We start from the raw sequence: 13,293 nt of genomic DNA, 5'->3' as shown, positions 1-13,293 counted from the left end.
ACGTCAGTTATCCACTCGGTCACCACCGCTTCACCGTTCACTTCACGCTTACAAAAAGAAGGTGAATATTTTTCAGTGGTTGACTTATCAAAAAATCGCATTTTTCCTGGCCCTCAAACCAGTACACATAGTGTGGTGACCCCGGCAGATATTTCTCTTCCGCGTGAGTTATCGGGACGGTCCCGGGTGTTTTATTGTACGGTACTGCAGGTGCGGACACCCTACTCATCTGATAAACGTGTTGTTCCGTTTTTAACTTAGCCATGATCAGTGATGTGTTACGCAAATAACGTGAGAATTTATAGTAGAACTATAATAGTTACAAAAAATAATAGACCTATATGATTAAAACATAATACAAAAACTTTCTTTTTCCAAGCTATAAAAAAATCTCACTATTTTGGACAGAGTGATAATCAGCGTTGAACTTTTTTATGTCAATTATTCCACATACGACCGTTAAGCCCGCAACGCACTTAATAATCCTTCTGGTACTGCAGGGCTCCATGGTCGAAGCCCTTTCGCCTCCTATTTCATAAAAAATAAACAATATATTAGCTGAAAAATGTAGTATTATTCCTTAATGCCTTTTTGGTTGTTTTCATCAGTGGGCGCATCGGCCCATCGGCAAAGGCCGCTCCCCTCCGATTTAGTGCCTCGTCTCGCCATCTCCTTCTGGGCCTATCACCATCTTCTGGCATCCACTTGGTATTAGCTACACTAGCCCACCTGTCTGGATGCATGCGGCAGACGTGACCGGCCCAGCCCCATTTGAGCGTAGCAGTTTTCTCGCCGACATCAGCAATGCGGGTTCTTGCTTAGGTGTCTAAGATTTCAATTTTTTATCATCCAGTGCGTAATTGGATCCATCATTTTTAGTCATTGTGTTCTTAGACAGCTTTTTCTTTTTTTAAACCCTTTAAACATTTACAACTCATCAAGCACTTTGTTTAACAAATTGCTAGAGTTTAACAGCTCTTTCGCTGTTTCAAGTTTTAAAAACAAATTTGGACGGACAACAATACAAACTTATAAAAAGCTTACGATGAAGTTTGTTTCGCGCTTCTAGTGATTAAAAAGCTTTGTTTTCCGATCAAAAGTTTTGACCAACAAGCGTTTGTGTTGTATTTTTTGCAGCGTCTTAATTGCTTGTATTTAATGTGAAGCCAAATTATTTGTATAAACTGGGGATGCAAAAAAATAGCGAAAATATTTTTTTTACAGCAGTCAAAAATACTGTTAGCTCTATTTTTTACCGGCTCGAAAGCGCACTCTTAAAATGCCATACATTTAACGTGGCAAACTAAAAGGGCTTTACATAAAAAATGGTATGTTTCGGCAGTTTGCAATCAACACAAGGAGGCCGATTCTGATTTGATAATCTGTTATTGATGATGATGTGACACAATGTCATAGAAAAGTATAGTCGGACTATGATACATGGCGTTTGTAATGACAATGTGCGGCAATGTGAAAATTTTTGTCACATTTCTAAGAAAGTATGTCGTTAATCGTGTCATTATTAACGACATACTTTGTTCTATTTAAATCTATGTAAAATAAGCTTAGACGGACTCTAGTTATAATTAATATCACAGAGAAGGGACACGCTCCACCCCGCCCCGAATAGAATAACCTCACCCCTTAGCAGATAAACAGTCTATTGACAGCACTTCAGTTTGGTTAGCGAGTTACCAAAGTTCAAATTGCCAGTGTATCTTGCCAATTACGGGTGCTCAATTTCAAGTAAATAACAATTTTTCCTTTAAGCAAGTTGCTATGTTTATCTACGCCAAAATATTCAACTGACTGGCTTAAGGAGCGTAGATACACACACATTGATGTGTATATAGATACTCAGACGTCAATTCAAACTTCTTCTTTGTGGTCGTCATATCAGGGCCAGTGGCAAGCTTCACAACGCAAAACCTTAACGTCACTTATACACTCACTTATGTACGTTTCTCACCAAATAAGCGGAGTCAGGCCGCGTCGGAGCACATTTTCAATGTGCCCATACATTATGTATGGCAGACGTGATGGAGTCCGTCCGGAGCCGTCCGCGTTCGCGAGGAGCCGACCGGCTTGTGGCCGTACAAATTTAAAATGACTCCGCCCATTCGGTGGGAATCGTACATTAGCTTATTAGATATTATTTTGATGTTACAATGATGTTATAAGTTTTAATTAACTTCTCAAACGATTTCCGCAGTATGTCGTGCCCGCTCAGTAACAATGTCGTATCAAAACAAGATAAAAATCTTGACAAATGTTAAAACAGAATCGGGCTCAAGCTCAGGAGCCGTCGGCAGCATCCGAAAATCAGGGATTAGCATAAAGCACTGTAAAGGCGATAAAAGACTCCCTTCATAACGGTATTTACGGTCAGGGCTGTCACTGTATTTTTTTTAAGTTTTAAATTCCAATACTCGTCTTTAGGCGACAGTCCTTGGGTGCCGGACGCACTATTTTTTTTTTCAAAATCTAATATATCCACTTGCAACCGCAAGGCTGGCTCGTTCCTCGCTCAGGGTATATTTGTAGATATAATTTAGACTCTATAGGTTAAGATTGTTTTGGATTTAATTTGTATAAATGTGTAATTATTAGTAGTAAAGCACACAGCAAATTCATGGTTTTTAATATTGATTTCAAAATAAATAAAAAAGTGCCATAATCACAATAATTATTTGCTGCATTTAACGATTACGTGTCCGGCAAGACGCATTTATGCAAACAAATAAATATATTATATTAATTTTGGAAGTTGTTTTATATAGTGGATAGCCCTGGACAAGTCTACTTGACTTTCGCTACATAATTATCTGATTATCTGATTCTTCTGGCTTAGGTATTTTTTTTCTACAAATTGACGTTCACGCTAAACTTAAAATGTTAGACTAATAACTACTATTATTAATTGGTTATGGTTATAAACCTTAAAGTGCAGATGCCGCTAGTGACGTTGTCACAGTTGCAATGGCTAACTTCGTGTTGAATGATGGATGGTCAGCTAGCGGAATTGGTAACGCGTTGGACTGGCAATCCAAAGATGTGGGTTCGAGTCCCACGTTAGCCAGAGTTGATCGTTGCTGATTTTTTCATTGCAATTGACATCTGCACATATACCACAAAAATTCATTTAATTAACTGAATGCAATATAACTTGTGGCTCTGTGAGCTGTAGACCTCGCGATAACATTCATAAGTGAATAGAATCAGGCGTTACTTTGTGGAAATCCATATTAATTAAAACAAAAAATATTATTATGCTTATCCGCGAAAAAATAACGTGCTAGTCAATCAGTGCTACCCCTTAATCTTCACATTAATTGCATGTAAAAATACGCAAGTAAGTATAACGGGTTAGCACTGATTGACTAGCACGATATGTTTTCGCGGATAAGCAAAGTAATATTTTTTGTTTTAATTAATTCATAAACGAAAAAATGTTGATAAAAACCAAAAAAAACTTTCTTTGTTGATTCAATATCACAGCGTACTCACAATGATCTTAAGTGTCATAGATTCTAATGGCACGTAAGACCTTTATGCCAACTTCCACCATTTTCAACATTTTCCAAAAAATTAAACGACAGATTTTTTTTTAATTAGGCTTCTGAAGTTGCTAACTGAATTCCACGAGAATCGGATGATAATTACGACCGGTAGAGGAAATAAATAAATATTAAGTATAAGGACATTCTTACACAAATTGACTAAGTTCTACGGTAAGCTAAAGAAGGCTTGTATTGTGGGTACACAGACAACGATATATATATAATATACAAATTCTTAAATACAAAGAAAACCTCAATGACTCAAGAACATTCATCTGTGTTCATCACACAAATAAATGCCCCTTACTGAGATTCGAACCCAGGACCATCTGCTTCATAGGCAGGGTCACTACCCACTAGGGCAGACCCTTCGGTCAATCATACCTTTAATTAATTAAATAAGCGAGAAGCTGCTCGCTAACACCTTCAGCGAGGAATTAAAAAATAACTACACATTAGTGTCAACCCTAGCTTGTTTATCCGCCGGAAGGGACGCAACTCAATTAGCTAATGAAAATGTACCGTTTTGTATCTACGTTGCTTAAGAAAAACATTCTTGGCAACTCTATTTCTATCAGACATGTTAATGCAAATTAAACTTTAACGTTAACGAGATAGAGTTGCGTTTGGAGCGTTTTTGTTGTGTGAGATAAGATGGTTTAAAAAATACTAATAGCCCGTTACTGTAGCGCTTGCTTAAGAAAAATTGAGATGTTACTTTTAAAAACTCGTTATTAAGATATCTTGTACTTAAATATAGACTTTAATTACTTGCAGGTAAGGTGTATTTTTAATTTAACATGGGCTTGTGAGTTGTGATGATCTAAGTCTGTAGAGCATCATGTTCATTTTAAAGAAGCGCTTTAATTATGTAAGTAATTAATTTTAGCGTTCGTTTATAATCATGATTATTTTTTGCCGATGAATTACCAAGGGTATTTAATACAGACTGTTTACCTATTGTTAATGAAATTAGTCTTTATGCCTCATTGAACTTTAAAAAAAAAATTTGGTTATTTTGTTTTACAAAAAATTTAAAAGTTATAAAATTACCACAAATGAGAAGTTAAAATCATTTGCTGCATGCTACTGTGGAAAATTACATAGATATTGATGAATAAAAGCCTATGATAGGTCCTACCGGCTCTTACTGAAACCTAAATCATATTCAACGAATACATTTACTTTGAATGAATTTATTTATTTATTATTATTTATTATCACAAATAGTATGGTACATTTTAAACTTGTGCTAGGTTCGCCAAACATACGTTTAACGGCGAAATGAGGCACTCATTTTCAACGTTAGTACCTTATTAATCTAAATTATATGATTAACTTATAATACATATTTATATCATATTAACACAGTATAAGTTGTTGTAGTATATTTACCTATCCTATTTATTTATTCAGTCAAAATGAATAATGTGTGTGTGTGTGTGTTTAATGAATGAATGAAAGAATGAATGAATGAATGAATGAATGGATGAATGAATGAATGAATGTTTATTTGAGACAAACAAGCGTATATCGTTGGGTGTTACATTTTTGGTTTTAACCGATCCTTGTTTTGCCATGATTGGCGTACAAATATTGTTTTTTACTTACTAGCTAAATTAACTATGTACAAGATATAAACCTAACCTTACATACTACGATAAACATTGCAATGTCATGCAATTCATGCAAGTAATAACAACAAGTAATAATGAATTACATATTAGGTTTTAGGTTTTTAGCTCAACAAAAACATTTCTAATTACTAACGCTTACCGTTTAATAATGGCCTGGAGATAAATAATACAATTATACACCATTTAACAATACTCCCTTAATGACAAAAACTCGTATCATATTCTCTTGCATAAATATAAATACAACTTTATTCACAATGTATTAAAGTACAAATTGCAAGACGATGGAAGTGATACGAGAGGTGTTTCGTGCGCCGTGTACACTCTGTTTATATTGTAATTATAATTGTATTTAGATTAATGCGAAACATGCAGGCTTATTCAAACGTACACTGATATCAGAATGACATCTAAAGTCCTATAAATATCGTAAATACTCGTACATCTCCATTCAACTTAATAACATCATTGCCAAGTATACATTTCAATTGGCCTTTACCCGTATCATGAGTGACTGACAGTGTCAAAACTGACATATACGTTACGAGAACGTAATTTACTTTCTATTCATATCAGTCGCACTTATATGCGAGTACGAGCGAGATGCATAGAAAGTAAGTTACGTTCTTGATAGCATTTATATCAGTACCGAACTGGTGGTAGCCACACTGTTAATGTTCAGTGTGAAATAGGGATGGGTTTTCAGTGTCTAAAATCCTCATTTAAAAACATCATTTAAAAAATTTGGCTCACTTAACTACTCATGCATACTTATAAGAATAAGAATTTTTTTATTGCCACATATTACAGGTTCACTATCAAACAAAAAAAAATACATAATAAAGAAGAAGAAAACAAGAAAAATAATTACTTATTCAATAAAAGGGTTAGGAGGTATAAAAGTCACTCAACTTTTGACAATCTCAACAAAAATATATTGTCAATAAAAAACATCAATCTAACGGTGCCTTTGATGTCTCCCCAAGAGACCTTAAACTTTAAAATAAGCAGCTTCAAAATGTATAGATTTAAGATATTTTTATAAGAAAACTGGCGCAGTCCCGCGGGATCCGGGATAAATTTCCACTCTCCTTTCTTCCGACCTTCCGGATATGATATTTTCAGTTTCAAACAAGGGTCGAAGGCATTTGTATTTTAATCAAGTCATTGGAAATATTATGTTTTTTTTTTTATAGGCAAAGAAGGTAAATTTTATTTTAAAAAAATGAATGCAGGTCTTTGTTACGACCGACTATAAATCATTAAGTGGATGCAAAAAAAAAAATTCTATAAAGAAAACTAAGTTAAATTTCTGTTTCTTACATAGTCCCCTAGAAACCCTTATAGTTTCGCCATGTCCGCCTGTCCGTCCGTGGCTTTACTCTATGATTGTTAGTGCTAGAAAGCTACAGTTAGTCATGGATACATTAATTATGCATCGCAGCAAAATGGTAAAATGAAAACTACAAAAAAAATTTGGGCACCTCTCATACAAAATATTTTGTATAATTTTTTTTTTGCTTTTTACCCAATAGTGTGGGATATCGTTGGATAGGTCTGTCAAAACAAATAATGGTCTCTACAAATCATTTTTTGATTAAGTTAATCAAAAATATATGTCCCCCCTCTAACTTTTGAAACATCCATCCAAAAAATTTGAAAAAATCGTCAAATAAAAGCTTAGTAAAGACGTTCAATAAAAATTATAGCGAACATGATCGGTCCAGCCGTTTTTGAGTTATTGCAGAGAAAATCTCTTCTTAGTAAAAAGACCTACATAAAAAGCACTGCGAAGATACTCCCTTGGTCCCTTATCATTGTGATGTACATGATTTATTATTTATATATTTACTTAATAATAGCCCCCGTTTGGCCTATTCTAACAGAATGGTAACTACAAAACCCTACGCTGAGCACGGGCCGACATACTTTTAGCCGATTTTTTAGATTTTACAATCATATTCTTTTTTGTTATTTTATTATTATTAATTAAATATGTACAGCAAACTTTTCACTATATCTAATTATACATTTGAATTGAAACCAGCGTTTAAAGACATAGTGTGCAGTTTTTTTTTTTATTATAAAAAAAAGTGTGCAGTAACAGCCCAAAAAGACCGAGGACTGTGCTAGGGCTAGTGATTTTGGATAAGTAATTTTCCTATACCTAATATAAAATTTATTCAGTCTACGAAAAAAGCTTGATTATTTAATTAAACATGCATTACTGGCTAGTTTTCTTATTATTTTATTACATACATATACGAGTATATAAACAAAGTGAACCATATCCGAGTGCATAATGCAGCATAACTCTGATTCTCTGTATAGACATTACCAATCTTGTATTTCATTGAAGGGCTAGTAAAAGCATCTACTCTAGGGAATCAAAACTTTTGCCGTTGGTGCCAGTTTATTTAGCATTAAATCTCTTCCAATACCCAACGTCAACTTAACGGACGCAATTTAAACCGAGATTAAACAAGGGCTATTCGTATCAAGCCCGATCCAGTGGTCTTGGCTACACTCCAACTGTTCGCCTTCAACTAGAAAATTCTGGTAGGCCAAGAACCAGCCCCACAGAATACGACGACATGAGCCGCACGATGCGTTATTTCGCGTTATTTCGCGCTCAATTGGGACGATAAGACATGTTGAATTTTAAATATAATACTAAGGTAGAAGTACTAGTGCTCGACACTGCACTAGTCACCGACATGGGCACTTTATTTCATGGAAAAATAGGTTAAATTTGAACAACGAAGATTTTTCTGTATTCGAACTTAATCCTTGTCACTTTGACATAAAGTGCCCATGTCAAGTACTAGTGCAGCGTCGAGCACTAGTACCTCTACCTTAATTCATCAACCTTTCATATGTACGTATGTGATGGTGTAAAATCGTGGGTTTAACCTCGGTTGTGCTAAGCCCAGATTGAACAAGCGCTATTCGTATCAATCCTTATCCAGTGGTCTTGGCTGCACTCCAACTGCTCGCCTTCAACTGGAAAATGCTAGTAGTCCAGGATGCATAATTTTCGCCCTCGATTGTGCCTTAAGAATTTCACGAAAGCGGCAGCCAAAACGCCGACCCCAACCTCTCTGCTCTCATTTAAAAAAACATCACGCTTTAACAACATGATACTTGGCATGAACATAACTTTACCTTTATTTTCATTTCTCATAGTCTGAAAGTGAGTCATTGTTGTTCTATGGAGTGTGCAGAACGTGATACGTTTCTATACTAGAGCATTTTACGTTTCAAGTACGTTTTTTTACGATAAGCAATTAAATTTTGGTTTTAATTTCCATTCTAGAATTTAAATCCCCATTCAATAAAATATAACGATACTTTTACGTAACTTGTAAATTCAAAATTCCCTTATATATGAAGCACTATGTAAGTTTATACTTAGTCGTGTTTTTTTAATACACGTGTATTTTATTTACCTCGTATTCGAAATTAAAAGTAGAGTAGAATTTAACTCGGGTGAAAGGCACCATTTCAGTCTCGGACTATTAGCGTTCTCACTGCGTTCCAGCGTCAAATTACCTCGTCAAAAATGAGTACCATACATCCCTTGGTTAACAATCAACTATTGTCTGGTACACTAAGTACACATACTAATCCATACACACACCACCTGTTTTCACCTCTTTCTTTATGTCTATGTCTCTGTAAATGTTTTTTGAGGTTGTGCAATAAAGAGGATTTATATTGTATTGTATTGTATTGTAATGTGCTGCATTATACAAAGAAAAGCAGCGTTCAAGTAGAATTTTTGTGTGTACAACTTTTTGATATGTTTTTCTAGAGCTAGCTCTCGGTCTATGCGCCTTGAGCTAGAAAATGCTAGAAATTGTTGGAAAATGACAATATCACGCTCATTAAGGTAGAGCTTTTACGCGCTGGAAACAGAAAAAATAGCGCGATGCGAACTTTAACGTCAAAAATTTCCTAAAGATACGTCAGAGTCAAAAGTGACTTTTTGTTTGAAGGAACGTAACTTTTGACACCGACATGTCCAATCCATATCGTATTTTTAGCAAATGTTTGACGTGTCTTCAAATTTGGATCGGGCCGTAAGGACCATTCAGTGTAAGTGGAGGAAGATTAAAAAATTAAAAAGATTCTTGTTGGATTTTTAAATTTAAACGTCAATTTTTGGCAATAGTAGTAGCCATATATAGGGCCGCTGTTTACAATAGTATAAAGGTCCTATAAAACAATACATTGAAAAAAGTAGTGAGATTGTGAAAAAAACAAGTGATATTTATAAATTGATCTTAATTTCCATATGTATATATATATATATATATATATATATATATATATATATATATATATTAGTGTAACTTTTCTCGGGGAGCTGGGGCGTCGCCTGCGGGAGAGAGATCTCGACCCCCGCTCCGGGTCGTTCCTGGCGCAGAGATAGTCCATCGCGGTTCAACGCGGAAACCTTTGCGCCGGGAACGATGCGGGGTGGGTTGTTCGAAGTTTTTAGAGTTTAGTTTAGGTTAAGTTTAATTTATAACGAATGTATTCGCTAGTTTTTAAGTATTTTGAATGATTGTTATTTAATTTCCATATATATATTTGATAGAAATTTCCTCCCGCGAACGTTTCGGCTGTGGAATGAGCTTCCGAGGTTTTCCCGAGGGGCTAAGTATGGGATTCTTCAAAAAAGGAGTGTACAGGTTTTTAAAGGTTCGGCAACGCGCATGTAATACCTCTGGTGTTGGCGTCCATAGGCTACGGTGACTGCTTACCATCAGGCGGGCCGTATGCTTGTTTGCCACCGACGTGGTATAAAAAAACAATTTACATCTGAAGGCGCATCTCAAATATTTTAATGAAAGTAATATTTCATCTAAACGAGTTAATATTATTATCAGGATGATATTATTTAAGTTTGATAACCGATATGTCCGGTGGCACAGTAAGTCAGAAAAAGTTCTTCATAAAAAATCTTATATTTTAGTATTGATATTTTTGAATAACGTATTTCAAATATGTCCAGATGATCCAGAATAAACCGGCTCCGATTATAAATCAGTAGCCATTAGTTGGCAATTCTTCTGTTGTGTTCGGAACACTAGAACCCTCTCACCAGATGACTGTATCACGCAGGAAGCGTTACCTTCATACGAGGCGAGTACGACACGACAATAGTTTACCAATGAGAAATGAAATTTTTTAGAGTTGCTCAATCAACAGGTCTATTCTAATTTAACAATGTGTTATGCTTTTGAGCTGATGATTCGGCCTTGACGATCGTTTTGGTGATTGGCGCGAATCTCACGCACGACTTTCACTTCGTTTCGCATGCACCAATCGTAAGCGATCTTCAAGGTCGTATAAAAAGGACCAAACCCGTAACAAATTGTGCAATTCTGAATGGGGCTTAAGAAGCCTTTATAATTTCGCCACGTCTGTCTGTTTGTAGGTTTGTGAATGGATAGCTGTTTTTGAAAATAACAGGGGTTTTGCAGCACCATTATTAATAAGAATATTATAATCGGACAAAATACCAAATAGTAATAAATAAAAATAGCAAATATAAAAATAAATACATAATAATAATGGCTTAACAAGCCATTTCAGGATAGACTTTGTTTACTTTTATTTCAATATCTAAAGATACAGAGTATAGAAATAAATCGTATCATTAAAAATATATTAAATATTCATAATACTTTTAACATCAGTGTTTATTCAAGCTCCAACACATTTGGATGCCAATATTTCTAGTTTAGGTCAATACCTAAATCCACAATCTACAATTAGCAGGATATAAAATATAAGGCCAAGCTTATTGTCACGATACGACACCGTCACGACATATCCCGTAACCTCTAAAGATCCTGAATCCTTTATGGCTCGTCATCATTCATTCTTACAGTTTCAAAGCCTCTCAGATGACCGTTACCATTTTTATTGTGCCCTTTCTAGTGTCACACAATATGGTGTGAAATGGGGCACGAACTAACCTTATTTCCTTTTTATAGTTTGTGAAAAGGATTGGGGTTATTGTAAGAAAACTGAAATAAAGATAAGTGGCTGATGAAAAACGCGCATAAAAACGAAATCAGATGTATAAAAAATGGTTTTATAATTTACATAATAATTTATTGTGACATTTAGAATGCCTAATTACACATTTTAAATTCCGTCATCGGTAACCTAATTTTGTTCAAGCATATACGTCTGCGAGTGATACTACATAGTTGTACCAATATTAAAAAAAATCTCTACTAAAGCTAACCAGAAGCGTGCAAATTTTTCCATTTCTTCGTTTATGTTTACACGTCTTAAGGAGGTGCATAGCAAACAACGACAAGTAAAATAATCAAATGATTAAAAGAAGTGAGTCCATTCCAAGTCCATTTTTTTATAAATCCTTGTTGGTATATATAAAAAATTGGTAGCTTTAACTTCATTATGCACGCGTTAAAAGTCGATTATTTTCACAAAACAGACTTCTTTATTACCTCTGCAACAGGCCTAGCTTCCCCTTAGCCTATGCAACACAAAAACGGTCCAAACACCCTCACAATGAAGTCGCAAATTGCTTGACACGTCATTAAATATTCACAATTCATCCGTTTGTTTTACAAATGGAAACGACTTTGCCTTCGAATTGTCGATGGCATATTTTTGTTTGTCAGTTGAAAAGTTAATCTCGTATGTTTACGCATGTACAAATATCCCAACACCTGATTATGTACCTTATTTTCTATGTTACAAGGTTAAAATTCATTTAAAATCTGAGGCTTTACGTCAAATATTGGAATTCGAATTTTGAATTCTATCTCTTAAACTGTAAATTCGGATTTCGCTCGCGTTCCGTTTTAAGCTTTATTTGGTCTTGGACTGTATGTGTTTGGTATTAGAGTTGCTATTTATTTGGCGGTCGTTTGTGTAACTTTGTATTTTAGCATGTTTGTGTGTTTGTGGACAATGTTTCAACTGCGTAGGATTAGGCCGGTCACAGCGATATTTTGATGACAAAACGTTTACTTTTTTATTCGTTTTGATTGAAATATTATGCGTGCCAAAATTTAAGCCATTTAATCATTCATTATTTACAATGTTTAAACACAAATTAATAATTGGTTAAACAGTATCATTCGTCCGTAGTTCAGTGAAAAGTACCTTAATATTAGAATAGTGAGTGGATGTTTCAAATCACAAACATCCATTTATAGCAGCCGCTATGTTGTAAGTTTTAAACGCCATATTGGGGTCTGTTTGCACATCTTTCATTGTCAGTTCAAACATGTGTTACTTGCGTTTAATGTAAAATGTATGAACATGCAATAAACACTAATGAATGTGTACTGTAAAAGGGGCCAATAGGGATGGATGATGAACTCGACGTAGATTTTTGACTTTATATAAGTATATATTTTCATCATTCAGCTAGATCACAAACATCGACTACTCTTAATGATTGCCACCGTCGGAATGCTCGCCTGCAGATCGTGATTCTTCTAGCAGGGCGATAGTTCCGAATTCAAATATATAATTATTGCCAGTTATCTACCAAAAGACTGTGAAGATTTCAAACCTTCAAAACACAGGCCCAGGTTACAAGGCCAGTTGTATTTACCCTTTTTTTATACTACGTCGGTGGCAAACAAGCATACGGTCCGCCTGATGGTAAGCAGTCTCCGCAGCCTATGTACGCCTGCAACTTCAGAGGAGTTACATGCGCGTTGCCGACCCTAACCCCCCCCCCCCCCCCCCCCCCCCCCCCTCGTTGAGCTCTGGCAACCTTACTCACCGGCAGGAACACAATACTATGAGTAGGGCCTAGTGTTATTTGCAGCCACACTTGCCATTATTGATCTTAATCCGTCCTGTCTTCAAACAATATAAAACCAGATGTCTTACAAGTAATCAGCAGTCAATACTGAGAAATGCCGGCTGAGCACCCTCGAGGGTGCGAAAGCCGTGTCATAGCAAACTTGCATGAATTGATAAATCCCAAACTCTTCCGGATCCTAGTGTAAGTTTTGCTGGATAACGGAACTTTTTTGATTTATGGTAATCTGTCTCTTTCCAGTTTGCTCCACACTGGACGCGCACTGGAA

At 35.5% G+C, this 13,293-nt stretch overlaps 1 protein-coding gene and 1 non-coding gene across 2 annotated transcripts in view; both read left to right on the top strand.

Annotated features, from left to right (window-relative positions):
• Positions 1–13,293, top strand: part of LOC133526197 (uncharacterized) — a 714,530-nt gene that overhangs the window by 463,345 nt on the left and 237,892 nt on the right. The gene's annotated exons all lie outside the window — the stretch shown is intronic.
• Trnaa-ggc (transfer RNA alanine (anticodon GGC)) lies at positions 3,008–3,079 on the top strand. The gene has a single exon. It is a non-coding gene; the product is annotated as a tRNA-Ala (tRNA).

The sequence above is a fragment of the Cydia pomonella genome, chromosome 16, assembly GCF_033807575.1.
Source record: "Cydia pomonella isolate Wapato2018A chromosome 16, ilCydPomo1, whole genome shotgun sequence".
In the NCBI taxonomy this organism is placed as follows: domain Eukaryota; kingdom Metazoa; phylum Arthropoda; class Insecta; order Lepidoptera; family Tortricidae; genus Cydia; species Cydia pomonella.
The sequence above is the reverse complement of the archived record's forward strand: the minus strand, read 5'-3'. Positions and strand labels throughout refer to the sequence as shown.